General features: G+C 56.5%; 7 non-coding genes across 7 annotated transcripts; 4 read left to right on the top strand and 3 right to left on the bottom strand.

Annotated features, from left to right (window-relative positions):
* Positions 1-1690: 1690 nt before the first annotated feature.
* TRNAG-GCC (transfer RNA glycine (anticodon GCC)) lies at positions 1691-1761 on the bottom strand. The gene has a single exon. It is a non-coding gene; the product is annotated as a tRNA-Gly (tRNA).
* Positions 1762-2344: 583 nt separating this feature from the next.
* Positions 2345-2415, top strand: TRNAG-GCC (transfer RNA glycine (anticodon GCC)). Its single transcript has one exon. It is a non-coding gene; the product is annotated as a tRNA-Gly (tRNA).
* Positions 2416-6124: 3709 nt separating this feature from the next.
* On the top strand, positions 6125-6212 carry TRNAY-GUA (transfer RNA tyrosine (anticodon GUA)). The gene is given in 2 exon segments: positions 6125-6161; positions 6177-6212. It is a non-coding gene; the product is annotated as a tRNA-Tyr (tRNA).
* Positions 6213-6480: 268 nt separating this feature from the next.
* Positions 6481-6553, bottom strand: TRNAF-GAA (transfer RNA phenylalanine (anticodon GAA)). The gene has a single exon. It is a non-coding gene; the product is annotated as a tRNA-Phe (tRNA).
* Positions 6554-8126: 1573 nt separating this feature from the next.
* Positions 8127-8214, top strand: TRNAY-GUA (transfer RNA tyrosine (anticodon GUA)). Its single transcript is given in 2 exon segments — positions 8127-8163; positions 8179-8214. It is a non-coding gene; the product is annotated as a tRNA-Tyr (tRNA).
* Positions 8215-8482: 268 nt separating this feature from the next.
* TRNAF-GAA (transfer RNA phenylalanine (anticodon GAA)) lies at positions 8483-8555 on the bottom strand. Its single transcript has one exon. It is a non-coding gene; the product is annotated as a tRNA-Phe (tRNA).
* A 1573-nt stretch (positions 8556-10128) lies between these two features.
* TRNAY-GUA (transfer RNA tyrosine (anticodon GUA)) lies at positions 10129-10216 on the top strand. The gene is given in 2 exon segments: positions 10129-10165; positions 10181-10216. It is a non-coding gene; the product is annotated as a tRNA-Tyr (tRNA).
* Positions 10217-10326: the final 110 nt, after the last annotated feature.

Below are 10326 nucleotides of genomic sequence, written 5' to 3'. Positions count from 1 at the left end.
GCACCAGTGCTCTCAGGGGGTCCCCATGCACCCTCTATGCATTGCGACTGGGCTGGTGAGAAGTTGGCTGCTGCTTTCAAGATGCCTTTCCTGTCTTGGTGTTGTTTGTCATTAAGTACCAACACCTCCCTGGGTGCAGCACTAATGCCAGCTTTGGGCTCTTTTTAACGACTCTTGCCTGGGGAAGACCCATTTTGTCAGTCCCAGAGGCTGTGTATTCCAGGCCTGCACCACATGGTCATGGTTGGTAGATCTGCCCATGCCAGACCTGGGCAGGTAGAGCTCCCACAAATGTCAAGAAAGTCTGTGGGTAGGGGTTGTGGCAGCCCAGTAAGGGGCGCTTCTGCCCTGAGCCACCTGCCTCACTGTGCCTGACCAAAAACCAAGCTCTGAGTGTCTCCCCTAGGGCACCTCACATCTGGCCCACCCCCTTCCTGGAGCACATCCACAAGCCTGGGGTAACTGATGCCACCACCCAGGGGTCTGGTCGGTATTTGGGTCCTGTGCCTCCTGGGGTACACAGGCCTTCTAGACCTTGAAGGTGCTTGACCCACTGTGAGAACTTGGTATGGTTCCTTAAGTGTGAAGCATGGAAGGTAGCCTCCCTCAGTCAGCCAAGTATAGGGAGCATAAAGGCATGCCTCTTCCAGTAAGTACCACTGAACTTGTTATAGTGGAGAGCTTTATTGGTTAAAGAGGGTAGGCTTGGGGAAAGGTACAGGTTAGAGAAATGTCAAATAACCCAGAGCAAACAGTACAGCTTGGTAGCCTTTTGTTATGTAAGCTATATTTCTAGATAAATTTCAGGTAAGTTACTCACAAGTATTATTCAGAGGCTGATTGAGCTTCCTCTGGAAATAGACAGTTTGTTGTATCATGAGTTTCCAAATGCCTTTCCCAAGCTGGAGGGACCCTTAAATAACCTTTATGACCTCACCTTCCAGGCCCAATCAAAGGCAGGTGTTGATTGATGCTGACCAATAAATTTAAAAAGCAGGGTGATCATCTCCAAGGGTGTGACATGGCTCAAGTTCATGCCCCCATGCTAATGCTTAAAACAATAGAGACTAGGTTCACTCCCACTGTACCTGCTTCAGGTCACACACCCTTAACTTGGGGCAACCAGCTTGACAGCCAGGTGAGGAGACAATGACAAAAGAAAAAAAACTAATAGGAGAGACTGGGATGGAATTCTTCCACGGGGGTAGGGGGGCTGTGCGCTTGGGCTCTGCATTGGGTATTTTTTAAACCAGCTCTTCTGTGGGTTCTCACTGCATCTGGGTGGGGAATGAACAACTGTTTACTAGCCCTGATCTCTGGAGTTCTGTAATCTGGGGGCTGGCTGTCCTTATTTCACACCGGGAGCCAGCTGCCAAAGCTGAGCATGGGGATGAGAGGTGCCTTTGAAAAGCAAGTTGGGGCATTAGGAAGAAGATTGGTATTTACCCAGTCATTAGTGCTAGAAGCTGCCACATCCTGAACTCTCATTTGGTGCTAAAAGGCCTCAGCCCAAGGTGGGACAAAGGCAAGCTGCTGAGGTCCTGACAGCTGGTAAAGCTCCTGTGAGGTTTATACATGGAAGAAGTGTCAAGTTTGCAGTCTGCCAGTTCTTAGTGCTCTTTACTCCTCCCACACAGTTTATAGGTAGCCCAAAAATGCGGGGGCTGGGGGCGGGAAAAACATTTCAAACTGCATTGGCCGGGAATCGAACCCGGGCCTCCCGCGTGGCAGGCGAGAATTCTACCACTGAACCACCAATGCTCCAGCTGTTTAGATGGTCTCATAACATCTGGCTAAGTGCTTCACAAAGCTCTTCTTGCTTTTTCTGCATGCATCTGCCAGCTTGGATCCTTCTCCCTTTCCCAACTTCTTGGAAGGGAAACAGCACAAGGGGCCGGGCCAGCTCTGGGGTGAGGCACCCACGGGAGGGGATCCAGCTGCTGGCAGGGCAGCAGAGGGCAGCAGCACCCACGCCACGCACTGGCAGCTCTGCCCCCACCTGCCGCTGCCTCCTGCCCGGTGGCCCCGGGCCCTGCCACCCCCTGGGAGCCTGCTTCCCTCCTGCCCTGACCAGGACCTGATGGGAACCCATCTTGCCCTGCCAGGAGTCACTGCCTGCGCTTTGTCTCCCCTGGCACAGGCCAAGCACCCAGGCAGAGGGGCCAAGCAGCCGGCCTCTGATGCCAAAACCACATCACCTGCCCCAGGGCAGCGCCTCCAGCCACTCGACCTCTCTGAAGCCTGCTGGCAGCCCCCAGTATGTGCTGCAGATGCATGCAGAAAAAGCAAGAAGAGCTTTGTGCAGCACTTAGCCAGATGTTGTGAGACCTTTTAAACAGCTGGAGCATTGGTGGTTCAGTGGTAGAATTCTCGCCTGCCACGCGGGAGGCCCGGGTTCGATTCCCGGCCAATGCAGGTTGAAATATTTTTTTTCCCGCCCCTCCCCCCCCCACGCATTCTTGGGCTACCTATAAACTGTGTGGGAGGAGCAAAGAGCACTAGGAACTGGCAGACTGCAAACTTGACTCCTTTTCCGTGTACAAACCTTACAGGAGCTTTACCAGCTGTCAGGACCTCAGCAGCTTGCCTTTGTCCCAACTTGGGCTGAGTTCACCACACTGGGGTTGGGGCTAAAGGGAAGTTGGGGATGTGGCAGCCTGTAGGACTAATGACTGGGTAGGTGCCAATCTTTCTCCCAATGAATCAACTTGCTCTTTCAGCTAAATGAGTCTTGATCACTCCCTATCATGTAAAATTCTGGAGACTTTCCATGAGAGTTAGTGAATTTTTCATAGATTTCATAGACATTAGGGCTGGAATGGAACTTGCAAAATCGTCAGGTCCAGGCCCTGACCAAGGGGCAGGAGGTCTGCTGGAATCATTTGATCCCAGCAAAATAAGCATCCAAGTGTGTTTTAAAGGTGTCCAGAGTAGGTGCTTGCACCACTTCTGCAGATAGTCTATTCCAGACTCTGGTGAGTCGTACAGTAAAGAAGCTTTAAATGTCCAACTTAAAACGGTCTTCCCGGAATTTGTGACCATCAGACATAGTCTTCCTTTGGGGTGCCCCGGTGAACACATATTTTCACAGTTCCTGGTGCACACCCCTAACATAGGCCACCATCAAGTCTCCCCTGAGCCTAAGCTTTTCCAGGCTGAAGACTCCCATGCCTCTCAGCCTCTCCTCATAAGGCCTGTTGTCTCATCCTCTGATCATGTGCATAGCTTTCCTCTGGACTCTCTCAGGATTCTCCACATCCTACCTAAAGTTCAGAGCCTGGACAAGAAGCCTGAACAAATTCCACTTCCCCTGGGTTTGTCTGAATTATTATTGTTATTGAATCTTCCTTGATTTGAGAGTTGGTGACACAATAAAGGACTACACTTGTGTAGTCCTTTCTAACCTTGCTGTCTGATTGATCCCCTATTCCATCCTCTCTACTTCCTTTTTCCAGGTTCTTGGTTTTCTTCCCTTGCCTTCCACACCTATGTATATGATTGTCTTCTCTGAGCAGTCCCATTCTAATCACTTGCCCAAAGAATTTCAACTTCTCTCTCTCCGTGGTGTTGGTGAGATATCTTGCCATACCAAACTTCTCATTGTCATTACATTATTTGGTGCCTATGCTATTCTCAGTACTTTTCAGTGAAACTTTTAATTTCTCCATCTTTAAAGGCCCAACAGCCATATATAGCTGTTGTCCATACAATAGCCTGCAAAATCAAGCCAATCCATCTTTTCTCCCTGATCCTGGTAAGTTTTCCAGGGCTGTTCTTGCTAAGCCTAATATTCTTTGTATATCCTGTTAACATGCACCATTTTGACTAATGACTGAGCCCAGATACACAAACAAGTTAACTTGCTCTAGCTCTTTCCTATTCACCAGAATCCTTAGGTTTTGTTCTTCTTTTCTTATGGCCATTGTCTTCAAGATATTAATAGACAGTCCATACATTTGTCCGAATGTATGCAATCTGCTAACCAAATCCTGTAGTTCCTCAGATAATAAGGCAATCCTAGACTTCATTACCTGTATACCTCAAATTATTTATTAATCTTCCAGCTATCTTAAGGCCTCCTCTAAGACCTTTCTGTACTTTCCTTATTGCCACCTCAGCTTGATTGTTGCATAGGTAAGACAATACTAGGCATCCTTGCCCTCCACCTCCCGTGGATACAAGCCACTCTGATCTTACTCCTGCCACTTTTATAGCTGATTTCTGATTCAGACAGAGCTCCCACAGCAGGTCAACTAAGAGTAGCGGGACATCTTTCTCAAGCATCGTTAGCCATGACTTATCATGCCTCAGCAAATCAGAAGCCTTAGTGAAGTCGACAAAGCAGAGCTATAACAGTGGTTCCCATTCTCAGTCTTTTCTCATCATGATGATCCCTTGTGTCCTTTCTGGGTCCAAACCCTGCTTGCTCAGTGATAGTTTTTGGTCTGTTTTTCTTGGAATCCTTTCCAGAATGGTCTTTAACAAGACCATGCTCACATGTGATACCAAAGACATTATCTTGGAGTTTATACATCCCTGGCAGGCACCTTTCTTCAACACTGGAATATAATCTTGTTAATTAATCAGGCCACTCCCCAGGTTCTGAACAGACTGCATCATGTCTACTTGTACTTCTCCACCCAGCTTGAGATGCTCTCTGGCTACATCAGCCAGACCTGGAGCATTTTTATTCTTGATGCTTTTTACGGCAGGTGTTATTTCTGCTTTAATTGTGGGGGTTCTCTTTCAACTGCCCAGCCTGACTGCTCAGTTCACAACTACATCTTTACAGCCTGCTCTAGACAAGACGTCTGGGACTGGGGTGGAGAGCCGCATTATTCAGGTTATGGGTGAGTAGAAAGCAAGTCAGAGCAGAGCATGGAGTGAGGGTCTGTCAGGTGCTGGTGGCTGCTGGTTAACCCCCTAGACTATTGTTTCTGCAGGGGGATATGGATGTAGTTGTTGCTGACCTGGTGAAGAGGATTCATGATGCTGAGGCAGGGAGCAACAGGAAGCCTGTGAGACCCAAAGCGCTGCTGGATAACTGCATCAAGGTCATGAGGATGCTATACAGCACTCCATGTAAGTAGTGACCAAGAACAAAAACTTGGAAGGAGCAGAGATGGCTCCTAGTCTGCTGGGTAACAGGGTAAGGGGGTGAGGTAGAGATGGGTAATTCTGGCTGGGAGCTTTGGAGAGCAAGCATTACTTGCACAGTGAAGGTCACCCAGGGGAGCATATCTGAGAGGTCTGAAGGGGCTTTTGTACATTAAAGGCTGCCTGTGACATTGTGTTCATTGCTCTGTGAGCTGTGCAGAAGAAACATATAGAAACTGGGGTTACTCAGAACTTGAGAAGAGCTGGTGACCCAGCCTGAGAGCTTTGAGTTGCCTGTTTTGCATGTCAGTAACAAAAGCCTCCCGTCTCTCATGCTGGGCCCAGCTGTTTATTATAAGAACAGGACTCTGAGCACTGAAGCCAGCAGTTCGCTGCAAGCAGCCAAGGAGAGACCATCACCTGGCTAGAGGTGTTGCTCATAACATCTTGGAGGCACAGGGCAGGAACTGTGCGGATGGCTGGAGGTTTCTGGTCCTGAGGCATAACGTAAAACTACATGCTGCTGGGGCTGGAGGCTCTAGTGTGACTGCCAGTGGTGCGGCAGTCTCCAGGAAACCCAACACTTACACCTCCCTAGTGAAGGGTGAGTATGGGGTGCTGGAAAGCCTCTGCTTTGTGTCTGACCCCATGGAAAGGAAAAGACTAAAGGAGCCCACACAGAAGAGCCCAGGCTCAGAGTGAGGCCTGACACAGGGCCCAGGACAGGTACAGGGACCTGAAGCAGTACCTAGGTTCACAGTAAGGCCTGAGGTGTATAAAGGAGCAAGTATTGAAACTCCAGAGGCATGGGAACTTAAGCCAATGGGGTTGGGCGAGAGCAGGTGAGGGGTGGGAGGTGTGAGTGGCAAAGCGAGGCGGGGGCTCGCCGGGAGGCAGGGCGCGGAGCGGGGGGCCGAGCGGGAGGGGGCGGTGATGGTGGGTGGAGTGCTGGGTCCCGGGTGGGTGGGCCAGGCGCTTTTGGGCGGGGGTCACGTGAAGCTGGCCGAGGGGGCGGGGAGGTGGGTTTCCTTCGGTAGCTCAGCTGGTAGAGCGGAGGACTGTAGGGCGTTGGGCAAGACATCCTTAGGTGGCTGGTTCGAGTCCGGCTCGAAGGAGCGCCCCCCTTTTGGGGCTTGCATAGGAAAGCTGTGCGCCTGGGGGTGGCAGGGACAGCCTGCGTGGAAGGTGAGCACAGGTCAGTTGTGCAAGGGGACAGCAAAAGGGCCTGGTGGCAGGCTGGCGCTGCCCCTGCCAAAAGGTGTCTCCGTCTGCGTGTCTGTGTGGGAGCGGAGGTGGGCTAGGCGGCAGGGGTGTGGCTGGCCCACGGGTGGCCAGGCAGGCAGGCAGGCATAGCAGGCGGGAGCCAAAGGAAGGCCAGAGGGCTGCCGAAGCCCGGGATTGATCCAGGGACCTTTAGATCTTCAGTCTAACGCTCTCCCAACTGAGCTACTTCGGCGGGCGGGGCGAGCGGGCGCCTCTGGCTGGGGCCTTTGTCCGGAGGGGCGCAGCCCGAGGTGGAAGGCTGGGCGTGGGGCTGTGGGCTGGAGGCGTGTGGGCCTCCTGCCTGGCTCCCGGACCTGCGGTTGCTCGGCCAGCGCCCGTGCTCGACAAAGGAGGCCCAAGAAGTGGCGTGGGCTGGGGAGCCTGCAGCTGCCAGGCTCCAGGCCGGCCTACTTGGCAGGGGCTGGGCTTGAGGGCCAGGACCTACCTGTGGCCTCCTTTGTGAGGTCACTGGCCTTGTGTGGCCAGGGCTGGAGGCCCTGGAGCCGTGCCAGGCAAGCAAAAGCCAGCCTGGAGGGCTAAGGCGAGCCAAAGGCTGGCCGGGTGGGCTGCGGGCGAGGGCCGTTTGGGGTGGGCAGCGAGCGTGCTCCCTGCGCGCGGAGCGCGTGGGACGCTGCAGCCGGCGCGTCTGCTTTTTGAGACGGGCGTTTCTGGAGCGGGGCCAGCGTCTGGTAGGCTGTGGAAGGCAAGGCATGTGGCAAGTGAGGAGGCCTGGCCCAGCGGGACAGGCGTGTGGGCCTGGCGGTGAGTGGGGCCTGCGGGGAAAGGCGAGCGGGGCGTGGAAGGGCAGAGGCGGGAGGGTGGGGCGGCCGGCTGGTGGAGGTGTGCGACGTGGTGGGCCCTGCGCCTGACCTTGGTGGGGCTGGTGGTTTTTCATAGTTTTCCTGGACATTTGGGCTGGAAGGGACCTGGGAAGATCCTCGAGTCGAGCCCGCCGCCCGTGGGGCAGGAAGTCGGCTGGGGCGATGGGATCCCAGCAAGAGAAGCATGCAGTTTGCTGCTGAAGGTGTTCGGTGTAGGTGCTTGAACCACCTCCGATGGCAGGCTGTTCCAGCCCTTGGGGGCTCGGACAGTAAAGAAGTTCCTCCTTATGTCCAGCCTGAAACGGTCTCGCGGTAGTTTCTGACCGTTCGACCTCGTCGTCCCTTGGGGCGCTGTGGTGAAGAAAGGTTCTCCCAGTTCCTGGTGGCCAGCCGTGAGAAACTTATAGGTGGGCATGAGCTCAGGCCCGAGCCTGCGCCTTTGCAGGCTAGAGAGCCCCGTGGCTCTCAGCCTGTCGTCGTCAGGTCTGTTTTCCTGACCTGTGCTGATGCGCGTGGCTCTTCTCTGGAGCCTCTCAAGCTTCTCCACGTGCTCTTTGAATTGCGGAGCCCAAAAGCGGAGGCAGGACTCCAGTTGCGGCCGCAGCAAGGCCGAGCAGAAGGGGAGAAGGACGTCCCGGGATTTGCTCGAGAAGCATGTATGGCTGCAAGCCAGCGTTTTGGTGGCGTTAGTAGCCGCAGCAAAAGGCTGGCTTGCACGCACAGGTGCTTGTCAAGCAAATCCCGGGTTGGGCGAGAGCAGGTGAGGGGTGGGAGGTGTGAGTGGCAAAGCGAGGCGGGGGCTCGCCGGGAGGCAGGGCGCGGAGCGGGGGGCCGAGCGGGAGGGGGCGGTGATGGTGGGTGGAGTGCTGGGTCCCGGGTGGGTGGGCCAGGCGCTTTTGGGCGGGGGTCACGTGAAGCTGGCCGAGGGGGCGGGGAGGTGGGTTTCCTTCGGTAGCTCAGCTGGTAGAGCGGAGGACTGTAGGGCGTTGGGCAAGACATCCTTAGGTGGCTGGTTCGAGTCCGGCTCGAAGGAGCGCCCCCCTTTTGGGGCTTGCATAGGAAAGCTGTGCGCCTGGGGGTGGCAGGGACAGCCTGCGTGGAAGGTGAGCACAGGTCAGTTGTGCAAGGGGACAGCAAAAGGGCCTGGTGGCAGGCTGGCGCTGCCCCTGCCAAAAGGTGTCTCCGTCTGCGTGTCTGTGTGGGAGCGGAGGTGGGCTAGGCGGCAGGGGTGTGGCTGGCCCACGGGTGGCCAGGCAGGCAGGCAGGCATAGCAGGCGGGAGCCAAAGGAAGGCCAGAGGGCTGCCGAAGCCCGGGATTGATCCAGGGACCTTTAGATCTTCAGTCTAACGCTCTCCCAACTGAGCTACTTCGGCGGGCGGGGCGAGCGGGCGCCTCTGGCTGGGGCCTTTGTCCGGAGGGGCGCAGCCCGAGGTGGAAGGCTGGGCGTGGGGCTGTGGGCTGGAGGCGTGTGGGCCTCCTGCCTGGCTCCCGGACCTGCGGTTGCTCGGCCAGCGCCCGTGCTCGACAAAGGAGGCCCAAGAAGTGGCGTGGGCTGGGGAGCCTGCAGCTGCCAGGCTCCAGGCCGGCCTACTTGGCAGGGGCTGGGCTTGAGGGCCAGGACCTACCTGTGGCCTCCTTTGTGAGGTCACTGGCCTTGTGTGGCCAGGGCTGGAGGCCCTGGAGCCGTGCCAGGCAAGCAAAAGCCAGCCTGGAGGGCTAAGGCGAGCCAAAGGCTGGCCGGGTGGGCTGCGGGCGAGGGCCGTTTGGGGTGGGCAGCGAGCGTGCTCCCTGCGCGCGGAGCGCGTGGGACGCTGCAGCCGGCGCGTCTGCTTTTTGAGACGGGCGTTTCTGGAGCGGGGCCAGCGTCTGGTAGGCTGTGGAAGGCAAGGCATGTGGCAAGTGAGGAGGCCTGGCCCAGCGGGACAGGCGTGTGGGCCTGGCGGTGAGTGGGGCCTGCGGGGAAAGGCGAGCGGGGCGTGGAAGGGCAGAGGCGGGAGGGTGGGGCGGCCGGCTGGTGGAGGTGTGCGACGTGGTGGGCCCTGCGCCTGACCTTGGTGGGGCTGGTGGTTTTTCATAGTTTTCCTGGACATTTGGGCTGGAAGGGACCTGGGAAGATCCTCGAGTCGAGCCCGCCGCCCGTGGGGCAGGAAGTCAGCTGGGGCGATGGGATCCCAGCAAGAGAAGCATGCAGTTTGCTGCTGAAGGTGTTCGGTGTAGGTGCTTGAACCACCTCCGATGGCAGGCTGTTCCAGCCCTTGGGGGCTCGGACAGTAAAGAAGTTCCTCCTTATGTCCAGCCTGAAACGGTCTCGCGGTAGTTTCTGACCGTTCGACCTCGTCGTCCCTTGGGGCGCTGTGGTGAAGAAAGGTTCTCCCAGTTCCTGGTGGCCAGCCGTGAGAAACTTATAGGTGGGCATGAGCTCAGGCCCGAGCCTGCGCCTTTGCAGGCTAGAGAGCCCCGTGGCTCTCAGCCTGTCGTCGTCAGGTCTGTTTTCCTGACCTGTGCTGATGCGCGTGGCTCTTCTCTGGAGCCTCTCAAGCTTCTCCACGTGCTCTTTGAATTGCGGAGCCCAAAAGCGGAGGCAGGACTCCAGTTGCGGCCGCAGCAAGGCCGAGCAGAAGGGGAGAAGGACGTCCCGGGATTTGCTCGAGAAGCATGTATGGCTGCAAGCCAGCGTTTTGGTGGCGTTAGTAGCCGCAGCAAAAGGCTGGCTTGCACGCACAGGTGCTTGTCAAGCAAATCCCGGGTTGGGCGAGAGCAGGTGAGGGGTGGGAGGTGTGAGTGGCAAAGCGAGGCGGGGGCTCGCCGGGAGGCAGGGCGCGGAGCGGGGGGCCGAGCGGGAGGGGGCGGTGATGGTGGGTGGAGTGCTGGGTCCCGGGTGGGTGGGCCAGGCGCTTTTGGGCGGGGGTCACGTGAAGCTGGCCGAGGGGGCGGGGAGGTGGGTTTCCTTCGGTAGCTCAGCTGGTAGAGCGGAGGACTGTAGGGCGTTGGGCAAGACATCCTTAGGTGGCTGGTTCGAGTCCGGCTCGAAGGAGCGCCCCCCTTTTGGGGCTTGCATAGGAAAGCTGTGCGCCTGGGGGTGGCAGGGACAGCCTGCGTGGAAGGTGAGCACAGGTCAGTTGTGCAAGGGGACAGCAAAAGGGC

Source organism: Crocodylus siamensis, chromosome 9 (genome assembly GCF_052110815.1).
Source record: "Crocodylus siamensis isolate JL-2025a chromosome 9, ASM5211081v1, whole genome shotgun sequence".
Taxonomy (NCBI): Eukaryota; Metazoa; Chordata; order Crocodylia; family Crocodylidae; genus Crocodylus; species Crocodylus siamensis.
Note: the sequence above shows the minus strand (reverse complement) of the source record. Positions and strands in the feature narration are given on the sequence as shown.